Raw genomic sequence first — 10,821 nt, forward strand, 5'->3', positions numbered from 1 at the left:
CTCCGCTCAAAAGATTGCTCCAGCTTAATTAAACGTTCTTATTCTGGAATCCCAACACAAAATCGTTTCACTTTTTCAAACATCGTGGGGGGGGGGGGGGGTTGAGGCGGGTTGCCAACAACTCTCAACTGCAGCTATTCCGGGAGACGTTTTAAATTGACATCAATTAGTTTCATTAAATTATCCTCTATTTTTAAAATGTTCTGGATTGCTTTCGACCGTCACCGGGAGATTGGTCACCAATTCCGATCGAGACTCCCGGCCAAACCGAGAGGGTGGGCAACCCCACGCAATCGGAGTCTTTATTTAGGCCGCAAGAGGAATCCGATGAGCTATCAAGCTCTTGTTTTCACAGACGCCACCACTAGATGGCACGAGTCCTTGTTGAAAGTGTGCGGTGAGTCCACGGTGAGTCCACTGCCGTGTTAAATCCTCACTAGAGTCCAGGGATATGCTCATTGTGTTGACAGAGGGGAGAGTTATGGGGTGAAGCGAGAGAGGAGCCGGCCCAGCCGCTAGGGGTCGCTGTCTCCACGCGGGGCCGGAGTGCCGAGACCCCTGGAGCCCCTCCCCGAGACCCCTGGCCTTGGGGGTGTCTATCCAAGCTATGAATTCGAGATAGTCTCCCAGGACGGATTGTATTTGTTAGTCTGGATGGGTGCGGGTTGAGGCGTGCTCGCGGTGCTGGCCACCCACGGCCCTCGTGTGCCGTGCCGGCCTCCAGCACGTGCCGGCCTTCAGCACGTGCCGCGTGCTGCTCGCTCACAGCACTTGCCCCCCCCCTCCCCAACAGTCTGTTAAGGCGACACGGGGGGGGGGGGGGTCTTTGGGGAGCGGTGGCGCAGCAGTTAGCGCTACGCTGCGCTACGAACCCGGCAACCCGAATTCGATTCCCGCTCCCGGCAAACACCGCTGGGTGATTCTATCTGAACCGGTCCCGGGCCTCCACGAGGTCCAACTCAGTGCGGTGTAAGCATCAGCAAACATCAGCATTGTAAACATCAGCATTGTAAACATCAGCATCGTAAACATCAGCATTGTAAACATCATCATTGTAAACATCAGCATTGTAAACATCAGAAAACATCAGCATTGTAAACATCAGTATTGTAAACATCAGCAACATCAGCAAACATCAGTATTGTAAACATCAGCAAACATCAGCATTGTATTCTAGATTTAAAGCTTTCGTGACTGCTAGGATCCATACTCTTTGGTTCTATTGGGTAAAGTCACGTAGGTGAAAATAAAATAACAAAAAATCACGACGTTTCGGCCACAACACAAGCGGCCTTCATCAGGTGAAGGGACGAGACTGTCTGGAGGACAGCGCTGGAGTGAGAGAAGCCACGCTTAGATCACGACCTTTAAGCTGTGTGAGAAGAAAACAAAGCGCCTTGACAAAGGAATTAGCATATAATTTAGCATTGAAATGGCTCATTGAAATAGCTAAGTTAAAGTATACACATCCGCACATACCTTGTAACTGGTCACAGAAATAGTTATTTTAAAGTCAGAGCATATACATTCACCGAGGCACCTAGTACTAATCAAACAGGAGAATTTAGCGAAACACAACCACGCTCAGACAGCGGACCTTTAAACTGTGTGCTAGCAAACAAGGTGTTCTGACAAATAAATTAGCATAAAAATTAGCATTTGATTGGCGGATTTTAGGAAAGAGGTGGTGTACGTGCCGGTGGACTTGCCGTTTGGCGCGGGGGGGAGGGGGAGTTTACCTATTGATGGTGTGAAAAGGGAATTTATAAGAGCTGCGAAAGTTTGGGGGTACCACTACTTGAAAAAATATACTGTACCATTGAAATTAGTTTAATGTTTAGTTCGATTTAGAACATCTTTCCAATGGTTGCTTAATTTGAAACCATCTTTTCGGTTCAAATTGTGTCTGTGTTTGTAGATCTGAATTGCTTCATGAACAAATCTCTGATAAAAACCCGTGGGTTTGCAAAGAACCTTGGTATCGGAGAAAATTATATCGTGATCCACCACAGCGTTGTAACAGTGATCAGCAACGGCAGAATCACTGATCACTGTTACAACGCTGTGGGGGATCACGATATAATTTTCTCCGATACCAAGGTTCTTTGCAAACCCACGGGCTTTTATCAGAGATTTGTTCATGAAGCAATTCAGATCTACAAACACAGACACAATTTGAACCGAGAAGATGGTTTCAAATTAAGCAACCATTGGAAAGATGTTCTAAATCGAACTAAACATTAAACTAATTTCAATGGTACAGTATATTTTTTCAAGTAGTGGTACCCCAAACTTTCGCAGCTCTTATAAATTCCACCCGCCCCTTCCATGCGCCGTGTCGGCCTTCATGGGTGTTGTTCCCTAACAGCACTTGCCCCAAGGGTCTGATAAGGCGCTATACGGGGGATCTTTGTCTTTGTGAGCAGTGTAAGTTTATGTCGCTGTGTGGATGTCAACGTGTCCGCGTCTCTGTGAGTGACGTGTGAGTATGATTGTGATCTCCTTATATCCCCGTGCCATTGTGTGTCGGTGTCATTGCGTCATCGCGGGGTATGTGACAAGAGCTGAGTGTGTGTGTCAGTGTGTGTGTGTCAGCGTGTGTGTGTCAGTATGTGGGTGTGTGTCAGCGTGTGTGTGTGTCTGTGTGTGTGTCAGTGTGTGTGTGTCAGCGTGTGTGTGTGTCAGTGTGTGTGTCAGTGTGTGTGTCAGCGTGTGTGTGTGTCAGTGTGTGTGTTAGTGTGTGTGTCAGTGTGTGTGTGTGTCTGTGTGTGTGTCAGTGTGTGTGTGTCAGTGTGTGTGTCAGTGTGTGTGTGTCAGTGTGTGTGTCAGCGTGTGTGTGTCAGTGTGTGTGTCAGTGTGTGTGTGTGTCAGTGTGTGTGTGTCAGTGTGTGTGTGTGTCAGCGTGTGTGTGTCTGTGTGTGTGTGCGTGTGTGTCAGTGTGTGTGTCAGCGTGTGTGTGTCAGTATGTGTGTGTGTGTCAGCGTGTGTGTGTCTGTGTGTGCGTGTGTGTCAGTGTGTGTCAGTGTGTGTGTGTCAGTGTGTGTGTGTGTGTCAGTGTGTGTGTCAGTGCGAAACGTGGACCCCCCTAATGGAACATCTTCGCCGGTTAGAAACATTTAGGCTGGCCTGCCTACGATCCAGCTTGGGTTTAACCAGGCTGGATTGTGTGAGGAGCTCACATATTCTTGAAAGATCTGGACAAAGTCCTATCGGTGAGCTCCTCCGGCAGGCAAGGCTGCGTTAGCTGGGTCATGTAGCCCGCATGCCCAGCCACCGCATGCCGAAACAGCTTTTGTTCGGCCGGATCGAGGGGGCTAAACGCGCGCGGCACGGGCTAGAGAAGAGATGGAGTGATGTGGTATAGGAGGACGTGGAGATGAGTGGACTTGCCGATGACTGGTACCAGCGGTGTCAAGAGCGGCCTCTGTGGAGAAGGCTCGTGAAGGATGCTACTGGACAGTTGGAGGCAGTCGCCCTCCAACAACAACGGAGGGCGGAGGAGCGACGCTCACAACAACGAGCGGAGCGCCGGGTGGCTAAAGCACGGCAGGTTGGCACAGTAGGGGGCACAGGTGGTGCATCAGCCAGTCATCTCAGTCAGTCGACCCGTGGCACCTGGGTCTGCCCCGTGACCTCCTGCCAGCGGGCGTTCGACACTTCACGTGGCCTCAGGGTGCACATAGCCTGGCACAAGCGTCGTGGTGCCGTCACCGCCACTTAGTGGCGAATGGCGGCTGTTGTTGTGTCAGTGTGTGTGTCAGTGTGTGTGTCAGCGTGTGTGGTCAGTGTGTGTCAGTGTGTGTGTCAGCGTTTGTGTCAGTGTGTGGTCAGTGTGTGTGTCAGTGTGTGGTCAGTGTGTGTCAGTGTGTGTGTGTCAGTGTCAGCGTGTGTGTGTCAGTGTCAGCGTGTGTGTGTCAGTGTCAGCGTGTGTATCAGTGTGTGTGTCAGTGTGAGTGTGTGTGTCAGTGTGTGTGTCAGTGTGAGTGTGTGTGTCAGTGTGTGTGACACAAGCGTCGTGGTGATGTCACCGCCACTTAGTGGCGAATGGCGGTTGTTGTTGTATTTGTCAGTGTGCATGTCAGTGTGTGTGTCAGTGTGTATGTCAGTGTGTATGTCAGTGTGTGTGTCAGCGTGTGTGTCAGTGTGTGTGTCAGCGTGTGTGTTAGTGTGTGTGTCAGTGTGTGGTCAGTGTGTGTCAGTGTGTGGTCAGTGTGTGTCAGTGTGTGTGTCAGTGTGTGTCAGTGTGTGGTCAGCGTGTGTCAGTGTGTGTGTCAGTGTGTGTGTCAGTGTGTGGTCAGCGTGTGTGTCAGTGTGTGTGTCAGCGTGTGTGTCAGCGTGTGTGTCAGTGTGTGTGTCAGTGTGTGTCAGCGTGTGTGTCAGCGTGTGTGTAAGTGTGTGTGTCAGTGTGTGTCAGCGTGTGTCAGCGTGTGTCAGTGTGTGTCAGTGTGTGTGTCAGCGTGTGTGTCAGTGTGTGTGTGTTAGCGTGTGGTCAGTGTGTGTGTCAGTGTGTGTCAGTGTGTGTCAGCGTGTGTGTCAGTGTGTGTGTCAGTGTGTGTGTCAGTGTGTGTCAGTATCTGTATCAGTGTGAGTGTGTGCCAGTGTGAGTGTGTGTCAGTGTGAGTGTAAGTTGTGTCAGTGTGAGTGTGTGGCAGTGTGAGTGCGTCAGTGTGAGTGTGTGCCAGTGTGAATGTGTGCCAGTGTGAATGTCAGTGTGAGTGTGTGCCAGTGTGAGTGTGTGTCAGTGTGAGTGTCAGTGTGAGTGTGTGTCAGTGTGAGTGTGTGCCAGTGTGTGTGTGCCAGTGTGAGTGTGTGCCAGTGTGAGTGTGTGCCAGTGTGAGTGTAAGTTGTGTCAGTGTGAATGTGTGCCAGTGTGTGTGTGCCAGTGTGAATGTGTGTCAGTGTGAGTGTGTGTCAGTGTGAGTGTGTGCCAGTGTGTGTGTGTGTGCCCGTGTGAGTGTGTGTCAGTGTGAATGTGTGTCAGTGTGAGTGTGTGCCAGTGTGAGTGTGTGCCAGTGTGATTGTAAGTTGTGTCAGTGTGTGTGCCAGTGTGAGTGTGTGCCAGTGTGTGTGTGTGCCCGTGTGAGTGTGTGTCAGTGTGAATGTGTGTCAGTGTGAGTGTGTGCCAGTGTGTGTGTGTGCCAGTGTGAGTGTAAGTTGTGTCAGTGTGAGTGTGTGCCAGTGTGTGTGTGTGCCAGTGTGTGTGCCAGTGTGAGTGTAAGTTGTGTCAGTGTGAATGTGTGCCAGTGTTAGTGTGTGCCGGTGCGAGTGTGTGCCAGTGTGAGTGTGTGCCAGTGTGTGTGTGTGCCAGTGTGAATGTGTGTCAGTGTGAGTGTGTGCCAGTGTGAGTGTGTGCCAGTGTGAGTGTGTGCCAGTGTGAGTGCGTCAGTCTACCACCCACTCCACGCCCCTGCCTTCCCTCATGAACATTTAATATATCTTCAAGCGCCTCTTATCCTGGGCATATCTCCCTCCTCCCTTTCCTCCCTCCCTTAACACTCCTCCTCCATCACGACCACTCCTCACTCCGTGCTGTTCCACCTCTCATAAAGCCACCTCGCAGCCATTCACCATCGCAGAAACTCGTCCTTGTGACTCGGGAGATGGTGGGTGAGGGGAGATGGTGGGTGAGGGGAGATGGTGGGTGAGGGGAGATGGTGGGTGAGGGGAGATGGTGGGTGAGATATTGGGTGAGAGGAGGTGATGGGTGAGATGGTGGGTGAGGGGAGATGATGGGTGAGATGGTGGGTGAGGGGAGATGGTGGGTGAGGGGAGATGGTGGGTGAGTGGAGATGATGGGTGAGATGGTGGGTGAGATAGTGGGTGAGGGGAGATGATGGGTGAGGGGAGATGGTGGGTGAGGGGAGATGGTGGGTGAGGAGAGATGGTGGGTGAGGGGAGATGATGGGTGAGGGGAGATGGTGGGTGAGGGGAGATGGTGGGTGAGGGGAGATGATGGGTGAGGGGAGATGGTGGGTGAGGGGAGGTGATGGGTGAGGGGAGATGGTCGGTGAGGGGAGATGGTGGGTGAGATGGTGGGTGAGGGGAGATGGTGGGTGAGGGGAGATGGTGGGTGAGGGGAGATGGTGGGTGAGATGGTGGGTGAGGGGGAGGTAATGGGTGAGATGGTGAGTGAGGGGATATGATGGGTGAGATGGTGGGTGAGGGGAGATGATGGGTGAGGGGAGATGGTGGCTGAGTGGAGATGATGGGTGAGATGGTGGGTGAGATGGTGGGTGAGGGGAGATGATGGGTGAGATGATGGGTGAGGGGAGATGGTGGGTGAGGGGAGATGGTGGGTGAGGGGAGATGGTGGGTGAGATGGTGGGTGAGGGGAGACGGTGGGTGAGATGGTGGGTGAGGGGAGATGGTGGGTGAGGGGAGATGATGGGTGGGAGGAGATGGTGGGTGAGGGGAGATGATGGGTGAGGGGAGATGATGGGTGAGATGATGGGTGAGGAGATAGAATGGGTGAGAGTAATTGGTGGGTGAGGGGAGCTGATGGGTGATGGGAGATGATGGGTGAGATGATGGGTGAGGGGAGATGGTGGGTGAGAGTAATTGGTGGGTGATGGGAGATGATGGGTGAGATGATGGGTGAGGGGAGATGGTGGGTGAGAGTAATTGGTGGGTGATGGGAGATGATGGGTGAGATGGTGGGTGAGGGGAGATGGTGGGTGAGGGGAGGTGATGGGTGAGGGGAGATGGTGGGTGAGGGGAGATGATGGGTGAGGTGATGGGTGAGGGGATAGAATGGGTGAGAGTAATTGGTGGGTGAGGGGAGATGATGGGTGAGAGTAATTGGTGGGTGAGGGGAGGTGATGGGTGACAGCGTCTCAGCTACCCAGGGTGCAGGCGGTGCAACTGCATCGCGGCCGCAGGGGCCCAGGCGCTGGGCGACGAAGCGAGGGAACAGATTGGACAGGGGGGGCCCTGACATTCCTCGCACTTGGGCCCGTGGTGGTCACTATTTAGTTGTTGTTGCTCTGAATTCGTTTTGCTTAATTTCTGTACAGTACGTGATATTTATGGTGACAGTATTTCATGTCATGTTGGTGACAACCCAGGTCCCTCTTGCAAGTGAGACTCTATCCCTTTGTCTTGAGGTCTCACTTTAACTCGCTAATATCACTTACTCATTCACCACGCATCCACTCACCCACTTATCAATTCACCCACTCACCCACCCTCTCATTCACGCCCTCACTCACCCCATGTAGTAGCTGTGGGTTTAGGGTGTGTGATGGGATGATGGTGTATGGTGGGAGCTGTGGGTTTCGGGGTGTGTGATGGGATGATGGTGTATGGTGGGAGCTGTGGGTTTGGGGTGTGTGATGGGATGATGGTGTATGGTGGGAGCTGTGGGTTTGGGGTGTGTGATGGGATGATGGTGTATGGTGGGAGTTGTGGGTTTGGGGTGTGTGATGGGATGATGGTGTATGGTGGGAGTTGTGGGTTTGGGGTATGTGATGGGATGATGGTGTATGGTGGGAGTTGTGGGTTTCGGGGAGTGTGTGACACACCCCTTACTCCGAGGAGGGTGTAGCTGCTGATGATGTTATTTGTGATCAGCAATTCCCCCCCACCCATCTCTCTGGGGAACGCGACCACAGCCACACCCACAACAACACACACCTCTCATGCATACATACATACACACAGATCCACCGTATAGCCCTTAATAGGCTCGTTGGAGCAAGTGCTGTTAGTGTGTGAGCATCTATTACGGCTGCTACGGCGCACAAGAGGGGTGGTGTGGTTAAGCACCATCCCCTGACGGCTTTGTCCCCCAGTACTGATATTTTACGCACCGCACCAGCTACCCATTTGAGAGCGACCCAAGACCGGTTCTATCAGTTCACGACCGATATTGATTGGCTGTAGGCGGGAATCGAACTCGACCCACCTGTCATTGCTTGCTAGACATGCATTGTGTGTGCGTGCGGTAAAACCGGTAACCGTCATGCGGTTACCGGTAGTGCAAATAAACCGATTTCAAACCGCCCCAAACCCACGACCACCTCCACCCCTCATTTCCCGTGCTTTGTATTACCGGCAGCAACCATCCGTGGGACATAAAGGGGGGTGCGCCGGGGTGCGGTCAGACTCTACCATGTAGGATGCAGGGGTTAGGGATGCGAGACGTGGACCCAGATGCTTTCGCTCTCCCCTTCATATTCGCTTTAAGTATAGTTTCTTTATTACTCAGACACGCACAACCTCACTCACACACTCATTCATTCACCCGCTCAATACAAGACCAGGGTTGCACTCTAATAATCATCATCATCATCCAATCACGGTGTGCTACTCGTGTGGCCAGGTGTCGCCCTTTGGGTCATCTCTCGATAACGAAGCGACCACGTGGGGGACACGGGCTGGACAACTCGAGTGAGCAAGCCAATAGCGGTTGTCCTATGGATAACCTCGCCCCTTGCCATAGGAATGTGGACTTTCCACCACTCGCTGTGCAGACATGAAAACCGAAGCTATATCACGTAATATCGTGTTTGGGTCAATTGCTAGTCCGCTTGTTCACAAAGGAAACCCTGAGCGAGTGTCAAGGTTATTTTTTTATGGAGGGTCCTGCCAAGTTTTCGCAGTTGTGGGGGGGCGATGTTGCTGCTGCTGTGTGATCCAAATTGAGTGATTTTTAGGTCGCTTTTCAGCATGGGGATAGTTTTGGCCAGAGGAGGACCCGGCGGAAACCCCATGCAGAACAGGGGTAGAGGTACAAACTCCAACAGCAGCCGCCGTTCGCCACGAGGTTGCGGTGACGTCGCCACGGCGCTTGTGCCAGGCTAGGTCCACTTTGATGCCATCACGTGAATTTTTGAAGGCCTCGCTGCTGGCAGGTAACTGGACGGACCCATGTGTTGTGGGTTGACCGAGATGAGTGGCAGACGCAAAACCTGTGCTTGCCACTTTGCCACACTCTCACAAAGACAACATTCCCCGTGCAGCCTTAAAGCCATCGCTCTTCATTACAAGGCCCACGGGCTACTGGCGGCCCCTGGCGAGCAGCCCCCGACAGTGCACAGCAGATGTAGCCGTCTTATCGGGGAAAGTGGGCCCCCCCTCTGAATATTAGTAAAGAACACTGCTCGAGCAGGCTGCTGGGGCAAGCGCCGTTAATGAACAGCGATGAAGACCGTCACGGTAGACGAGGGGGTGGTTGCCAGCACCATGTCGAGCCCTCTTTGTCTTCCCAGTGGCGATCGATGTTTTACATTTCGCACCAGGTACTCGCGAGACTGAGTCGACCTAGGGGAGACCCAGGACATGTTCAGGTATTAGTTAGGCCGCGAGCGGGACTCAAACTCTGGTGGCCGGGTTCGTAACGCAGTGCACGAATCATTGCGCCACCGCTCCCCCGCCCACCCCACACACTCAGCAAAACTGGTGGTGGGGGCACACAAACTCCACTCACGCATTTCATTGAGCTTGCATGAAAGGATCAGGCAGGAGTCAAAGTTAGGGGTTTATTCGAATAATCCAGCCACGATCCAACGATATCACAGCTGTGATTGTGTAGAGGTGTTACGGGAGGGTGACACGCGGTGGTAGGGCGGAGGCCACAACCACGTCCGCTACGGCCACCACCCTGGGGGGCCGTGGGGGTCGCTGTGATCCCTCCCAGCCCCACCCCTCAGCGAGGGACTGTATAAAAGGTGGGACCCGGGGAGCTGAGGGGGAGTTCGACTCAAGCAAGATGAAGAGCCAGTGAAGAAAGAAGAGCGACTAGCCAGACCCTGGAACTCCTTTGGCCCGCTGTCCTTTTGAGAGCCGGGTAAAGCAAGCCAGGGTGCGACCCCAGAGCCGCGAGGGCCGATGTCCTTCTGAGGGCCGGACTCGTGCGGCTGGTGATCGGGACCTGCGCTGAAGCTGGGCCAGGTCAGATAGCCTCCTGAGAGAGGACCAAGATAGAGGGAACCAGGGAGCTAGCGTGGGCTAGAGCTCGGGGAACGTTCCCTCTGTAGAGTACGGGTGAAGAGGCCGTTACCTCTTCGAGTATCAGATTCGCCACTGTAATTGAAGCGTCTGTAATAAATACGTGTTGCCTCAAGTGAACAGTCTCCGACGTCAATAGGGCCACTACAATTGTAGCCAAGATTGTCCCGCAAACCGGAACCAGTTTTCGTAGCGGTTACAGGAAACCGGTTTTGATAACCAGAGTAGGTATACAATATTGCAGCAGCAGCAGCAAACAGCGTGGCGTTGTCACATCTCAATTGCCTCCCAGCAGCAGCACGAATGAGTCCGGGGTCGTTCACGCGATGGGTGGAGACGGAAATCGCCGCACGTGTTCATCGCCGACAATGGCTTGCGGCCAGTGATGCCACCGCGCCAGTGATGCCACTGGGTCTTTAACGTCGGCATTGCCCGCTTTGGTAAAGTCCGTAACTATTGTTGGTGCGTGCATAGAGAGGCAGTGCTGTGGTCGCGCTCACAACCCGGCGGCGATCCGAGATCCCCGCTCACGGCCAACACCAGCGACGCTTTATATTGTATGTGCAGCAGCTGCTGCTGATCACATCACTTCCTCGTGTGCCGTGTTGGTCTTCATAGGCGCTGCTCGCCGACAGGACGTGTCCCAACAGTCTGATAAAGGCTATAAAGGGAGTCTATGTGTATGGTGTTTAAGTAACGCGAGGTGTATGTGTAGTTTATCCTGGATGTGTGCACGTGCTTTGAGCGTGTTTGCGCAAGAGACTTGTGGTTAGGGGTGTGCGTGTGTGGAGAGCGGTGGTGCAGTGGTGAGCGCACTCGCCAATGAACTCGGCGACCGGAGTTCTTTCAATATCGCCAACGGCCAATATCAGT

Source organism: Petromyzon marinus, chromosome 52 (genome assembly GCF_048934315.1).
Source record: "Petromyzon marinus isolate PM22_M1 ecotype Great Lakes invasive population chromosome 52, UKy_Petmar_22M1.pri1.0, whole genome shotgun sequence".
NCBI lineage: Eukaryota > Metazoa > Chordata > Hyperoartia > Petromyzontiformes > Petromyzontidae > Petromyzon > Petromyzon marinus.